Genomic DNA, 16,490 nt, shown 5'->3' with positions numbered 1-16,490 from the left:
AAAAGAGGAGTAGCTTTTGAGTATTGTCTTTCTCACCCCTTCTTCTCTTTTAAAAAAAAGATTTGTTTGAAAGTCAGAGTTACAGAGGGAGGGAGGGAGGGAGGGAGAGAGTGAGCAAGTGGGCGTGAGCTTCCATCTGCTGGTTCACTCCCCAAATGGCTGCAATGGCTAGGGCTGGGCCACACTGAAGCCAGAAGCCAGAAACTTCTTCTGGGTCTCCCACATGGGTGCAGGGGCCCAACCACTTGGGCCATTTTCTGCTGCTTTTCCCAGGTTTTAAGTAGGGAGCTGGATTGGAAGCAGAGCAGCCAGGACTTGAACTGTCACCAACATGGGATTCTGGCATCTCAGCCAGTGGTTTAACCTGCTATTCCACAAGGCCAACGCCTTGGCTATTTTCTTAACTGCCTTTTTCAAAAAAATTTATTTGCATGCATTTCACAAACACAACATTGGGAACATAGCAATTTTTCCCACTGTACTTGCCCTCCCACCCACTCTCCCACCCCTCCTCCTCCTCCCTCTTACATTCCCCATCCTGTTTTTTTTTTTTTTTTACCAAGATTCATTTTCATTGAACTTTATACACAGAGGATTAACTCTACATTAGGTAATGGCTTAACTGCATTTTATCTATTTTCTCATCTGTAAAGTGGAGCTATGAAGAGTACCTTATTGGTTAGGGTTGTCCTGAGAAGTGAGAGGCATCATCTCAAGTAATTAACATTCCAGTGGCTAGGGAACTGTGCAACAATCAGCGCTAAATAGCAGGGAGCAGATGAAATATTCTAGAATAAAAACGAAAGGTCCAGTACTGCAGAAAGCAGATGTCAGTGTCAGTCAGGAACAGGGAGCAGAGAAAATGGCCAACAGTTTGATGCTCCTGGTAACCGCAGTTTCCCAACTTGAGGCAGAAAGGGCTCAGGGGTCGGAGAGATGGGGCTGGACCCTAGGCCGAGGCCATGTCCTGCAGAGTGCAGGCGATCTAAGGAGGAGGCCTAGGTGCCACACCTGCGACCAAGCCTGTAAGCAGCCACTGCCCCCCTTGGCCCTCCTGCAGGCCTCTCATGCCTCCCAACTGGGTCTCAAGGGGGCTGTGGTGTACATACAGAGCAGAGTACGCAGAGATAGAGGAGTCTGCACACCCTGCGCTCCTCCAGAAACCGGGCCTGGCCGCCCGGGATGCTAATGAGGTGGCCCGGAATGCTGATGATCTTGTGTGCCCAGAGTGGAGATCCTTGTCCACCACGCAGGCCATACACCCTCGGCCCTTGCGAGATGAGGCACTGAGGCAGCCGCTGATGCTGCGGGGTCGTACCCAAAGACGAGAAAGCAGCCTGGCAGAGGGCGAGGGGCGCTGGCCTGCTTGAGTAGAGGGGCGGCAGGCGCATGGCACGGTAACATTCCCTACAGCTCTCCCTGCCCCCTGGCCCTGGGCTAGACATTGCGGCCACCACCTCTCTTACTCGACCACCGCCGCTGCCACCATGGGCAATGACAGTGGCGGGCCTGGCGGGCCGAGCCCCAGCAAATGGGCCAGCAGTACTGTGAGCCCTGCGGGAAGATGGAGAACCTGCTGTGCTGAGGCCACTGCCGCAGCTCCTTCTGCTGCAAGGAAGGACCGGAAGAAACACAAGCTCCTGTGCTAGGGCAGCGAGGGCGCCTCTGGCCACGGAGCAGGCCAGCACCAGCACCCAGGCCGCTGCCCAGTGCCGGTGGGGTCTGAGCCTGGGAGGCCAGAAAAGGAGCGGCGCTTCGGGACAGCGTCGCCGCCGCCGCCGCCGCCAAAGTTTCAGGCTGGCCGGCCGCCGGAGATGCGACCAAGGCAAAGGCCAAGTTCCTGGCCAACCCTGCAGTAGCTGTGTCCCTGCCTCCTGTGAACCCTGCCCTCCAGGGCCCTGCATCGGTTAAGGCGGAGCCTGGGAAGGAGGCACCACTGACCGGCTGGTCGCTGTACCTGGAGAAGGGGAACCTGTACCCACCAAGCAACACACCCAGGGAAGGCTGGGCCACAGCGTCGGCCTGCGGCCCAAAGGGCAGAGAAGCTGCTGTGGTCACTGAAGCTTGCGCTCGAGTACATCCTGTCTTGCATGAACAAGCATGGTATCTGTGTAGTGGATGACTTCCTGGGCAAGGAGACTGGGCAGCAGATCCGCGACGAGGTGCACCCTGCACTACACCTGCAGGTTCATGGATGGCCAGCTGGTTAGCCAGAACAGCGACTCATCCAAGGACATCCCAAGCGATAAGATCACCTGGATCAAGGGCAAAGAGCCCTGCTGTGAAACCATTGGGCTGCTGATGAGCAGCATGAAAGACGTGATCCACCACTGTAACGAGAAGCTGGACAACTACAAAATCAATGGCCGGATGAAAGCCATGGTTGTTTGTTATCCAGGCAGTGGAACAGGTTATGTGCAGTATGTTGATAATCCAAATGGAGATGGGAGATGTCTGACATGTATATATTATCTTAATAAGGACTAGGGTGCCAAGTGGAGGTATACTTTGAATTTTTTCCAGAATGCAAGCCCAGTTTGCTGACATTGAACCCAAATTTGATAGACTACTGTTTTACTGGTCTGACTGGCACAACCCTCATGAAGTATAACCAGCATATGCTACAATAACTGTTTGGTATTTTGATGCAGATGAGAAAGCACGAGCTAAAATAAAATATCTAACAGGTGAAAAAGGAGTGGAGATTGAACTCAATAAACCTGATTCAATCAGTAAAGGTGTCTTATAAAGCCTCTCATCCAGCAATACCCTCAGTTCACTACAATAATTGCTGACACTATTTGTTAACTTATGAATGCAAATAAATGGGATAAAGAAAAATAGACAACCAGTTGGCATTTTAATGAGGAAAAGATACAACTGTTTTGTGGTGCATCAAACAAGAAGATTTAATTGCTGTGACTTTGTACTGCATAATGTACCCCAAATCTGTGATTGCTTATGAGAGGAAGGTAAGCTATCAGTTGAAAGGGTTTTTACATCTGTACATGAAGTAAGTGCCCTGTGCAGAATTTTTTCTTTCTTATATTTTGTCCAATCTGTCATCTAGCTGAGTTCATCTCTCCCTTTTTTATATCAAGTTTGAATTTGGGGTAATTTTTGTATGATTAGGTACAATTTATCAAAACTGAATTGAGAAAAAATTACAGTATTATTTCTCAAAATTATTATTCTCAATCTATTTTTATAAACCTCTTCATACTATTAAATTTTGCCCTAAAACACCTTAAAAATGATTGTTGCTAGTGACTGATGATTAATTAATTTTCTTTTCATTTAAAATAAGAAAAGGAGCACTTTACCAGTGGTTTCAGATGTTTTGTAGTCCAATCTTGCTCTATTTTGGATTCTTAAAGATTGCTGCCATCATGTTTTTGACATTGTTAATAATAAAACCTAACAGTAAAACAGTCACCATTTATTACCAGTAACTATAGTTCATGTTTTATAAGGAAAAATACACTGTATGAACGATTTATCTTTTCAAACTTGTTTTTTTTTTTTAACAAAACTAAAATGACTGCCTCTAAATAAGCTTGAGATTATCCTCAGCATCAAGTTCCTAAGATAAAAGGCTTTCTTCTGCTTTCAGGTGTTTCCTAAAGAGTTAGATGATGATTTCCCATTTCCAATGTTTTCTCAAATTGATTGTACTTTTAAATTTATTGTTTTCTTCCTATTACTATGATCCATCTGATTTGCAGATCAGAACCTTGTTTCTTTTGAAGAATATCAGGGGGAGATTATATTTGCACTGAGAAGGAAATGTGTTTATGCAGACTTGTTGTTCAGTGAGTCTTCAGACAGCTCTTGAGGCATTCCTCAAATGTGATGCCAGCCTTCTTGTCAGTACTGATAGATGTATGCTTAGTTTAGAAAAACAAAAAAGTGCAAAACCAGACAATTTTATTTTGGGGGGGTTTCTTTTTTACATTTTAGAAAAAGAAGAAACACCACATAATCACGCAAGGCCTCTAAGACTTCTGTTATTTAAAGAATGAGTTGAGATAGACTTCCTGGATTTCATTCTCTTAGGCCCTTTAGCAAAGAGCCCTTACTAATTTAAGTTTTCTATCCTCCTTCCTCTATCTTCTTTGCCGAAATCTGAGTATACAGAAATATTCCTATATATTTCAATTTACAACAGTTTTAGAATCTGTATAGTTTGTATGTAATTACAGACCTTTTCTATGGAAATCTCAGTAATTTTTATTAAAATATTGCTATTGTTCATGTAAAAAATGAAAAAAATTATTTAGTGAAACTGACAGTGTGAATTTAGAATGATTAATTATTTGATATCATGTTCTCACTTAGGAGAACCTGCAGGAAAAAAGGTGATAGTTTGTTGCTTCTCCTTGCCCATGTTCAGCTTTGTCTTACTTCCTCCCCCAGATGCTAACATAACATCCCTACAGTAAGTTCCTCTCTGCCAGCCTGATCTGGGAGTGCAAGTTATTCTTGCCATCTCATCTATAGTGCAGTGCACTGCCTTGGACCATATCTTGAAAGCACTATCATTTTTAGGGTTAGTAGGAATTGTTTTATGTAGAGTGAAGTCTGTTAAGATGTATAGCACAGCTTTTTAATTTGGGAGCCCCTGTTGTTCAAATGTGTGTACCTTTGCAGTTGTACAGTTATCAGATTCTAATATCTATTGGTTGTGCTTGATAGACAGGTCTTAAATTGTATATTTTTTGAATAAGTTTATATACTTTCTTGGAGATCATTGTGAAAATATCAAGAAATCAGGATAGTCATTTATTTTAATACTCCCTGAAACTATTCATTTGATGTTAGTGGGACCGTTAACTTGTCACCGAGCAGGACTATAATTAAAACTAAATTGAAAATGATTTGTGGCATCTATGTGTTTAATCCTGGTTAAAGATAATTCTTCACAATGCTTATTTGTATTCAACACATTAACCAGTTGTAAAACACAGAACTTTATCAATAGTAGGCAAATAATTTCAGGATTCCTATATAGAAAAGACTATAAAGTCATAATTTGGGAAGCAGTGTTTCTTTATGAAACAGCTCTCAAGTTGCTTGTAAAGCTAACCTAATTAAAAAGACATATAAATGTTCTTGAAAAAAATTTAATGGTTCCTAGAGAAAATTCTGGCATGACAGACCCCTATTTAGAAAATTACTTAAAAGAAAAACAAAAAGCCAACCATTTAAATGTTCTTTAAATGATTGGAAGGTCATACAGCAAATAAAAGAAAAATACTTACTGAAGAAGATCTTCTAAGAATCAGTAACAGCATGGGGATCCAGTGGTATTTCAATCCAGAACTTCTCTCTCTCTCCTGTCAGTGAAATGGGAACTCTATTTCAGACATGTGGAGTCAAGAGCATGAGGCTTCCTCTCCCAGCAGTTGGTTGGTGAGTATTCTGAGTGTGACAAGACATGCTCATTTTTTCTCCTTTCCCAGGTACCTGCTGCTGTTCATATGTTATAGTTGAGTGCAACTGAGAGGTAGGTTTCTGACCTCATTTGTTGATGGGGGCTCTACATTGTGCATAAGAACACTTAGATACCATCATCAACTGCATGTAATGTTTACAACAGGCAGATTTCTCAAAATAGTAGATTTCTGGTTGCTGTGGATTGGAGGGATGAGCATGAGCATATAGTTAAGAAAGAGTAGGCCGGTGCCGTGGCTCAACAGGCTAATCCTCCCCCTTGCGGCACCGGGTTCTAGTCCCAGTCGGGGAGCCGGATTCTGTCCCAGTTGCCCCTCTTCCAGGCCAGCTCTCTGCTGTGGCCCAGGAATGCAGTGGAGGATGGCCCAAGTGCTTGGGCCCTGCACCCCATGGGAGACCAGGATAAGTACCTGGCTCCTGCCATCGGATCAGTGCGCCAGCCACGGTGGCCATTGGAGGGTGAACCAATGGCAAAGGAAGACCTTTCTCTCTGTCTCTCTCTCTCACTGTCCACTCTGTCTGTAAAAAAAAAAAAAAAGAGTTACAAGGCACTAAATTTGGGGGAGTTTTTTACTTTAACAAAATTGGCAACTTCTTTATACAAAAGGAATAATTTCCATCTTTTAAAAATGTTTTTAAAATTATATTTAAGTTACACAATTTCATGTATCTTCAGCATAGTGATACTTCCCACTCTTCCCTCCCTCCCAACCATGCTGAAACACTTCTTCCTCCTCCCTCTCATATTCCCACCCTTAATTTTTTTTGACAGGCAGCATTAGACAGTGAGAGAGAAAGAGACAGAGAGAAAGGTCTTCCTTCTGTTGGTTCACTCCCCGAATGGCCACTATGGCTAGCGCGCTATGCCGATCTGAAGCTAGAAGCCAGGTGCTTCCTCCTGGTCTCCATGTGGGTGCAGGGTCCAAGCACTTGGGCCATCCTCCACTGCCTTTCTGGGCCACAGCAGAGAACTGGACTGGAAGAGGAGGAACTGGGACAGAATCCAGTGCCCCAATCAGGACTAGAACCTGGGGTGCCAGTGTTGCAGGCAGAGGATTAGCCTAGTGAGCCACGGCGCTGGCCTCCACTCTTAATTTTTACAAAGATGTATTTTCAGCTTACATGCTGATTGTATAGTTAACCCTACACTAAGTAAGAGTTCAACAAACAGTATGAAGAAAAAAAAAAAACCACTGCTCCTCAACAAGAACTGCAATCATCAAGTTTCAAAATGCCTATTTCACTCCAATACATTACATTTTGGGCACTTTATTAGTTATCCCAGGTTGGGAAAAACATATGATATTTATGTCTTGGGGATGCACTTATTTCACTAAATATAATGGTGTCCAGATGTATCCATTTTGTAGCAAAGGACAGGCTTTCTTTTTTTTTATAACTGAGTAGTGATCCATAGTGTATATATACCATAATTTCTTTATCATGTCATCAGTTGATGGACATCTGCATCAACGCCATATCTTAGCTATTGTGAATTCAGCTGCAATCAACATGGGGGTACAGATAACTTTCATATGCTGATTTCATTTCATTTGGGTAAATTCCTAGAGTGGAATTACTCTTCATCCATTGTGATAACCATATGGTTTGTTTTTTTTCAATTTGTTAATGTGATGTATCACATCACATTTATTCATTTGAGAATGTTGAAACATCCATATCTATAAGAGAGAAACTCCAGTTGGTCTGGGTGAATGATCTTTCTGATGTGTTGCTCAATTAGCTAATATTTTTGAGGATATTTGCATCTATATTCAGCAGGGATATTCATCTACAGATCTCTTTCTCTGTTGTTTCTTATTCTGGTTTAGGAATGAAGATGATGCTGGTGTCATACGAGTTTAAGAGGTTTTCCTCTTTTTCAATTGTTTTGAATAGCTTGAGAAGAATTGGAATTAGTTCTCTTAAAATGTCTTGTAGAATTGAGTAGTAAAACCATCCAGCCCTGGGCTTTTCTTTATTGGGATGGTTTAATTAGTGATTCAGTTTCTGTCTTGGTTATTGGTCTGTTAGATTTTCTGTCTTCATACTCAATTTAATTAGATTGTATGTGTGCAGAAATGTATGCATTTCTTCAGGACTTTCAAATTTATTGGCATATAGCTCTTTGTAATTTGTCCCAGTGATTCTTTTTATTTCTATATTATCTATTTTTATATTTCCTTTTTCATCTCTGATTTTATTGAATTGGATCTTTTCCTTCTTTTATTGGTTAGTTGGCCCAGTGGTGTATCAATTTTGTGTATTTTTTCAAAAAAATCAGCTCCTTATTTCACTGATCTTTTTTATTTATTTTATTGGTAGAGTTATAGAAAGTAAGAAAGAGGGAGACAGAAAGAAAGATCTTCCTTCTGTTGGTTCACCCCCCAAATGGCCACTATGGCTGGAACTGCGCTGATCTGAAGCCAGGAGCCAGGAGCTTCCTCTCAGTCTCCCATTTGGGGGCAGGTGTCCAAGCACTTGGGCCATCCTCCACTGCCTTCCCAGGCCACAGCAGAGAGCTGGACTGGATGAGGAGCAACAGGGACTAGAACCTGGTGCCCATATGGGATGCCGGTGCCACAGGCAGAGGATTAACCAACTGACCCATGGTGCTGGCCCTCACTGATCTTTTGTATTTTTGTTTCAATTTTGTGTATTTCTTCTCTAATTTTAATTATTTCTTTTCTTCTACTAACTTGGGGTTTGGTTCATTGTTTTTCTAGATCCTTGCGATGCATTGACAGCTCACTTATTTGGTGTCTTTCAATTTCTTTCCACCAGATCTTATCCTATGCCTCATCCACTTTTTTTATTTTATTTTATTTTATTTTTTATTTTTTGACAGACAGAGTGGACAGTGAGAGAGAGAGAGAGACAGAGAGAAAGGTCTTCCTTTGCCATTGGCGCTGATCTGATGGCAGGAGCCAGGTACTTATCCTGGTCTCCCATGGGGTGCAGGGCCCAAGCAATTGGGCCATCCTGCACTGCACTCCCTGGCCACAGCAGAGAGCTGGCCTGGAAGGGGGGCAACCGGGACGGAATCCGGCGCCCCGACTGGGACTAGAACCCGGTGTGCTGGCGCCGCAAGGTGGAGGATTAGCCTAGTGAGCCGCGGTGCCAGCCCTTCAATTTCTTATGTAGGTTCCAATTGCTATAAACGTCCTTCTCTACACTTCCTTTATTGTACCCCATAAGTTTTGATATGATGTATTGTACTCTTTGATTCTTTCCAGAAATATTTTGATTTGTTCTATGACCTACTATTCATTCAGGAGCATGTTGTTCAGTCTCCATTTGTCTGCATATGTCCTAGAGATTCTTAAATTGTTGATTGCCAGGTTCATTCCATTGTGGCCAGAGAAGAAGCATGGTAGGATTTAAATTGTTTTGAATTTTCTGAGACTTGCATTATGGCATAGCATATGGTCTATCCTAAAGTTCCATGGACTGGTGAGAAGAATGTGTGTTCTGCTACTGTGAGATGGAAAGTTCTGTAGATATCTTTTAGGTCCATTTGGTCTACAATATTGATTAACTTTGTTGTATCCTTGCTGATTTTTTGTCTGGTGATCTGTCCATTGCTGAAAGTGGAGTATTGAAGTCCCCCATTACTATTGGATTGGAGTCTATATCTCTCTTTAGGTCCCTAACATTTCTTTTAAATATCCAGATGCCCTGTAACTGGGTACATATACACTTATAATGATATCTTCCTGTTGAATTGTTCCCTTAATTATTACATAGTGCCCTTCTTTTTCTCTTTTAACAGTTTTTGTGTTAAAATATGCTTTGTCTGATATTAGGAGGGCTATATCAGCTCTTTTTTAGTTTCCATTAGCATGGAATAACTTTGTCCATCCTTTCTGTTTCAGTCCACATGTATCTTTGTTGGTGTTTCTTGTAGGCAGCAAATACATGGGTCTTGTTTTTCAATCAATTCGGCCAGTCTGTATCTTTTAATTGGAGAGTTGAAGCCATTTGCATTCAAGGTGCCTATTGATAAAGAACAACTTAGCCCTGCCATTTTTCTCCCTTTTTTAAAAGATTTATTTATTCTCTTGAAAGTCAGAGTTACACAGAGAGAGGAGAGGCAGAGAGAGAGGAGAGGCAGAGAGAGAGAGAGAGAGAGAGAGAGAGAGGTGTTTCATCTGGTTCACTCCCCAATTCGTCGCAATGGGCCGAGCTGTGCTGATCCAAAGCCAGGAGCCAAGAGCTTCTTCTGGGTCTCCCACTTGGGTGCAGGGGCCCAAGGACTTGGGCCATCTTCTACTGCTATCCCAGGCCACAGCAGAGAGCTGAATCAGAAGAGGAGTAGCCGGGACTCGAACAGGCACCCATATGGGATGCTGGCACTTCAGGCCAGGGTGTTAGCCTGCTGTGCCACAGCACGAGCCCCAGCCCTGCCATTTTTCCATGAATATTCCTTTTTTTTTTACTTTTGACAGGCAGAGTGGACAGTGAGAGAGAGAGACAGAGAGAAAGGTCTTCTTTTTACCATTGGTTCACTCTCCAATGGCCACCACGGCTGGCACGCTGCGGCCGGCGCACCACACTGATCTGATGGCAGGAGCCAGGTGTTTCTCCTGGTCTCCCATGGGGTGCAGGGCCCAAGCACTTGGGCCATCCTCCACTGCACTCCTTGGCCATAGCAGAGAGCTGGCCTGGAAGAGGGGCAACCAGGACAGAATCCGGCTCCCGGACCGGGACTAGAACCTGGAGTGCCGACGCTGCAAGGTGGAGGATTAGCCTATTGAGCCATGGTGCTGGTGAATATTCCTATTTCCTATTGTTTATTTTGGATTTCCTTTGTACTTTCACTAGGACATTTTATGTCTTCACTTTATTTCATATTGATGACCCTGTTTCTGTGTTTCTGTGTGTAGCACATCCTTAAACATCCTTCATAAAGCTGAACAAGTGGGGTGAAATTTTTTCAATTTCTGTTTAACAGAGAAGGTCTCTATAGTAATTGTAGAATTATTTAATCATTTGTCCATCTCTAAATGTTTTTGTTTCTAAGTTGTAGGATTTTCTTATATGCAATATATCTCCAATAATGATCTCTTCTGTAATATAAATTGTAAAGACTTTTCCCATTAAATAGGTTCCCTTTTCACTCTGATAGTGCTTTTTGTTGTGTATAAGTAGTTTTAATTTTATACAATTCCTGTTGCAGTTTTCTTTTGTTGCTTTTGAATCATTAATATTATATAAATAAGTTATTGCAATCCTATTTTATTATATAAAATAAGTTTCTCCCTTTTTTCTTAACATTTTAAATCCAAAATTAAAAGTTGATATCATAACAAACTATTAAAATATTGTCATTTATTTAGAGAGCAATATTCAAATTAAATTTAATACATTTCCAGTTAGGGTGGCATCCTTTGCTACTACTAGCTTTTTCAGTGTTTTAAATATGCCAACTTTATTGGCTCAGTAAGCCTTGGCCAGCCTACATTCAAAGGGCAGTAGTTTCCACCTCAGATGTGAGAGTCACAAAGACATTCTGGCCTCCATGTATCTACCACAGTTGTCATTGTTATTTTGTATTTTTGTTTCATTCAACACAAATTCTAATTTTCTTTGTGTTTTTTTTTTTTTTTTTTACCCATAGATTATATAGGTTATTTGAGTTTTAAATACCCAAGGCTTCCGGGCTTCTATTTTTTTATTGACTTCTTTTTAAAAATTTTTAGAAAGCTTTCATTTAATTAATATAAATTTCATAGGTACATCTTTAAGAATATAGTGGTTGTTCCCCCCATACCCACCCTCCCACCCCCACTGTCATCCTACCTCCTACTCCCTCTCCATCCCATTCTTCATTCAGATTCATTTTTAATTAAGTATATATGCAGAAGACCACTTCTACACTTAAAGATTTCAACAATTTGTACCACACACACACAACATATAAAGTACTGTTTGAAAACAAGGTTTATAGTTACTTCTCACAGTACAACAAATTACGGACAGAGGTCCCACATAGGGAGTAAGTACACAGTGACTCCTGTTGTTGATTTAACAATTGACACTCTTATTTATGACCTCAGTGATCACCCATGTGTCTTTTGTTTCATGTCATTTGATACTTTCTTTTGGTCACCTTAATATTTACAATTGTTATATCATTCAGATATATGATTCATTTATTTCCATGAAAAGTCTTAATAACATTTGCCAATTTTAGAGTAATCTATAGAGATAATTCTATATCTACACTTCAGGAATAAAATGTGACTTTCAAACCATTAAAGATGAGTATGAAGATTACAAGAGAAATTGCATCCAGGGTACATCATAGAGTATTGTAATTTAAGAGTCTTGGACTGTCAAGAAATTTTAGAAACAATAAAAGTGAATGGGTATGTGGCCTGGCAGTTAAGTCACAAGTTGGGATGCCCACATATAATATAGTGCCTCAATTTGAGCCCTGGTTCTACTCCAGATTCTGGCCTTGTAATATCAGACACCCTGGGAAGCAGCAGGTGATGGATCAAGTATTTTTTTTTTCAATTTAAAAATAGTATTTTATTGACATCTTCCCTGAGCAGCAGAGAAACCAAAGGACACTATGTCATTTTACACAGTGAGGTCCATATTCCAATATCTCATGCTGTGGCCACCAAGCACCTGAACATTTCTTAGGCTTCACAAATCCCTGTTTGTCCAAAGTTGACATTTGTCAATTTTTAACAGATAAATGAGGAAGCAACCATTTAAGAGACTGGGCCAAGTTCTAGTGATGGTCTTGATGTGGATCTCATGTAGGTAAAATAATAAACCATTGTGGGGAGCAAACCGGACTAGACTGTTACTGGAATTAAGACTTATTCTGTGCATCTGCTCTCCCACAATATGGCGCTGGGAGAGAAGTAAACAGCTTCCGCACAGCTGCCTCCAGTTCAACCAATTAACTGTAGGACTTGCTCCTGATTGGAGAGCAGCGTACTCAGCCGAGTTGGGATTGGCGAAGGAGGACTATAAAGGAGGAGAGAAACGGCATGCACCGGGGAACATCTATGGGGAACATCTAAGGGAACCCGTGCAGCCCCCGAGAGAGCCGGCCGGCGGTGTGCCGCTCCCCTGCGGAAGTGGGGAATGCGGCCAGGGGGAACTGCCCTTCCACGGAGGTGGAAGGGATAGTAGCCAACCCGGGAAGAACCAGCAGCAAACCCGGGGAGGGCCGAGCAGACGAAAGAACAGCGCAGGGTCCTGTGTCGTTCCTCCACGAAGAGGGGGAGCGGCATAATGGTGCCGTGACTCGGATAGGAAACCCAGGAAGGATAGGAAACCTAGCTCGGATGGGAAACCTAGGACGGATAGCAAACTTAGGAGGGAAGAAACGGGAAGAAACGGGAAGAACTGGGAAAATATCGGAGAGAGAAACTAGCAAACAGCCTAGGGAAAAGCCGGACGAAAAAGGAGCCGGAAGAAGCTATTGAAAGCCTAGGCATAGACTCGAAACAGCCTAGGGAAAAGCCGGACGAAAAAGGAGCCGGAAGAAGCTATTGAAAGCCTAGGCATAGACTCAGATACGGACTACGGGGGGAAGCTGGGAGAAATCTCTAAGGTTGAAAGCGAAAGTGAAAGCTAGAACAAACAGACTCAGACGCGGACTGTGGGGAGAGGCCAGGAGAAATGAGGGAGGAATATTGTTGGAAGAAAACTTAGGGAAACATACCGGGTAGAGAAAAGTGTTAGGGAAATTGAAGCCGCGGGGGGCAGGCCGAGGCGGAAACGGAAGCCACTTTGGGGTTCTCAAGTTAGCCCGGGAATAGGGGGCGAAAAGTTGAAGCCAGAAGCTGAAACGTGAGCCAGGTTGGGATCCGTCTGGTTAGCCCGGGGAGCAAAGGACGGGAAGCCAAACCGTGGGGCGGAGACGTACGCTGGGTTGAATTCGCCAGGCTAGCCCGGGGAACTTGGATTGAATCCTAGTGGCGGAGACGCAAGCTACGCTGTGTTACTCGTGGAAGCCGCCGCGTGCAGAGAGAGCACGGGGCGTGAATAGATAGGGAACGCTGGCGTAGGCCGTGGTTCAGACGCGAAAGGGTTAAGCGTGGAGACCGCGGAGCGCGCAAAGCCGAGCCGCGCAAAGCCGGGAAGCTGCGCAGATGAGAGAGGCGCGCGGGCTGAAGCGGTGCAGAGCCGGGAACCCGCCGGCGGGGCGAGGTGCCGGAAAGCTGCGGGGATAAGAGAAACAGAAGTTTAGAAGTAAAAGAGAAATAGGAATGTTGGCAGACAGAAGTAAAATGGGAGAAATAGAAATGCCCGGAGATAGAGAAATAGAGAAAAATAAGGCCTCCCCTCAACATGCCAATTAGAAGGCTTGGATTCGGTCTGCCTGATTTAAGGCGGTAAGCGCCAGCAAAGCTCGACCAGAGTATGAGCTGCAGGTCACCGAAGATAGGCACGAACCAACACTAATAAGTCTCCCCCACAATAAGGCAATGAGAAGGCTTGGATTCGGTTTGCCTGATAGGTTTTGTAAGCCCCTGCGGGCAGAGCAGAGCATGCGCTGCAGGGCACCGAACACAGGCACGCATCAGCGCCTAAAAACCTCCTCACAATGGCGAAGAGAGGACCCGGATTCGGTTTTCCTGATTGATAGGACTTGTAAGAGCCTGTGGCAGCTCTAGCAAGTAGAGCAGAGTGTGTGCCGCGGGACACCGAAGACAGGCGCGTATCAACGCCAAAAATAAAAAGAAAGGGGGATCTGTGGGGAGCAAACCGGACTAGACTGTTACTGGAATTAAGACTTATTCTGTGCATCTGCTCTCCCACAATATGGCGCTGGGAGAGAAGTAAACAGCTTCCGCACAGCTGCCTCCAGTTCAACCAATTAACTGTAGGACTTGCTCCTGATTGGAGAGCAGCGTACTCAGCCGAGTTGGGATTGGCGAAGGAGGACTATAAAGGAGGAGAGAAACGGCATGCACCGGGGAACATCTATGGGGAACATCTAAGGGAACCCGTGCAGCCCCCGAGAGAGCCGGCCGGCGGTGTGCCGCTCCCCTGCGGAAGTGGGGAATGCGGCCAGGGGGAACTGCCCTTCCACGGAGGTGGAAGGGATAGTAGCCAACCCGGGAAGAACCAGCAGCAAACCCGGGGAGGGCCGAGCAGACGAAAGAACAGCGCAGGGTCCTGTGTCGTTCCTCCACGAAGAGGGGGAGCGGCAAACCATGAGCTAAATACACCCTTAAAGGAGCCACTGTTTTGGCACAGTGGATTAAGCTGCTGCCTGTGACACTGGCATCCCATATGAGTGCTAGGTTTGAGTCCCAGCTGTTCCATTTCCAATCTGGCTCCCTGTTAATGCTCCTGGGAAGGCAACAGAAGATAGCCCAAGTGCTTGGTTCCCTGACACCCATATAGGAGACGTGAATGAAATTCCAGGCTCCTGGCCTTGGCCCAGTCCAGTCCCAGTAGTTGTGGCCATCTGCAGAGTGAACCAATGGATGGAAGATCTTTCTCTCTGTGTGTCTCTATCCTCTCTCTCTCTGTAACTCTGCCCCTCAAATAAGTAAAATAAATCTTTTCAAAAAATGTATGTTTTTAGCATAGGGCAGAAGCAGCAGCCACTGTGATATCAAGTAGGTCTGGGAAGGAACTCTGAAAATTAAAATAGAATGTACTCATAGGATGAATTGGTATTATCAGTAGAAACCGGGCATGTTTTTCAAAATAGCAGATCATGAAAGAAATCAAGGAAATAAAGTTCCAGAGGGTCTGTTCCATATCTACATATATGTAGTTTTTTGTAACTTTTGTTACTTTTTTTCTTGACATAATTTAAAACTTAACAGAAAAAGTTCCAAAAAACTCCTGTATATTTAATTTCACCAAAGTAAAGTTTTTGGAAATTTGCTTTAGATTCTTTCTGTATATACAGACATATACCTATGTACACATTTGTTTGTTTGTTTTTACTTTTTCTTTCTTTTCTTTTTTTTTTTTTTTTGGACAGGCAGAGTGGACAGTGAAAGAGGGAGACAGAGAGAAAGGTCTTCCTTTTCCATTGGTTCACCCCCCAATGGCCACTGCTGCCGGCACACCACGCCGATTGGAAGCCTGGAGCCAGGCACCTCTCCTGGTCTCCCATGCTGGTGCAGGGCCCAAGCACCTGGGCCATCCTCCATCACCCTCCTGGGCCACAGCAGAGAGCTGGACCAGAAAAGGAGCAACCAGCACAGAATCCGGCGCCCCGACCAGGACTAGAACCTGGTGTGCGGGCACCGCAGGCGGAGGATTAGCCTATTGAGCCGTGGCGCTGGCCCCTATGTACACATTTTAAAAGTCACTTGATTGGGGCCAGCACTGTGGCATAGTGGGTAAAGCTGCAGCCTGCAGTGCCGGCATCCTATATGGGCACTGGTTCAAGTCCTAGCTGCTCTACTTCCGATCCAGCTCTCCGCTGCAGCCCGGGAAAGCAGTAGAAGATGGCCCAAGTCCCTGGGCCCCTGCACCCAGTAGGAGACCCGGAGGAAGCTCCTGGCTCCCGGCCCCAGGTCAGCACAGCTCCGGCCATTGCGGCCATTTGGGGAGTGAACCAGTGGATGGAAGACCTCTCTCTCTCTCTCTGCCTCTGCCTCTCTGTAACTCTGTCTTACAAATAAAAAAATAAAATAAAAAATAAAAATCACTTGATAGCAACTAGGAGACACAGGGCTCTTTACCCCTAAACATTTCATATTGTGTATTTCTTAAGAACAAGGACGTTCTCTGAAATAACCACAGAATAATTATCAACATCAGGACATTTAAAATTAATACTCTTCATTCACATTTTTAAAATCACTCCACTAGTGTTCCTTATAATGATTTTTTTCTTCATCCAATATGCAATCCAGTGTCATGTCTTTATGTAAGGATTTCTTTATTTGAAAGACAGAATGACAGAGAAGGATAGAGACAGGGAGAGATCCTCCATGTGTGGCTGGTTCATTCCTCAAATGATAACAGCCAGGGCTAGGCCTGGCTGAAGCCAAGAGTCAGAAATTCCACCCAGCTCTCCCACATGGATGGCAGGG

The 16,490-nt window shown here is 43.9% G+C and overlaps 1 pseudogene; it reads left to right on the top strand.

Moving 5' to 3' along the window:
* Nucleotides 1-579: 579 nt before the first annotated feature.
* Nucleotides 580-3,436, top strand: LOC127487034 (egl nine homolog 1-like; annotated as a pseudogene).
* The last annotated feature ends 13,054 nt before the right edge of the window (nucleotides 3,437-16,490 follow it).

This window comes from Oryctolagus cuniculus, chromosome 19 (genome assembly GCF_964237555.1).
Source record: "Oryctolagus cuniculus chromosome 19, mOryCun1.1, whole genome shotgun sequence".
In the NCBI taxonomy this organism is placed as follows: domain Eukaryota; kingdom Metazoa; phylum Chordata; class Mammalia; order Lagomorpha; family Leporidae; genus Oryctolagus; species Oryctolagus cuniculus.
Note: the sequence above shows the minus strand (reverse complement) of the source record. Positions and strands in the feature narration are given on the sequence as shown.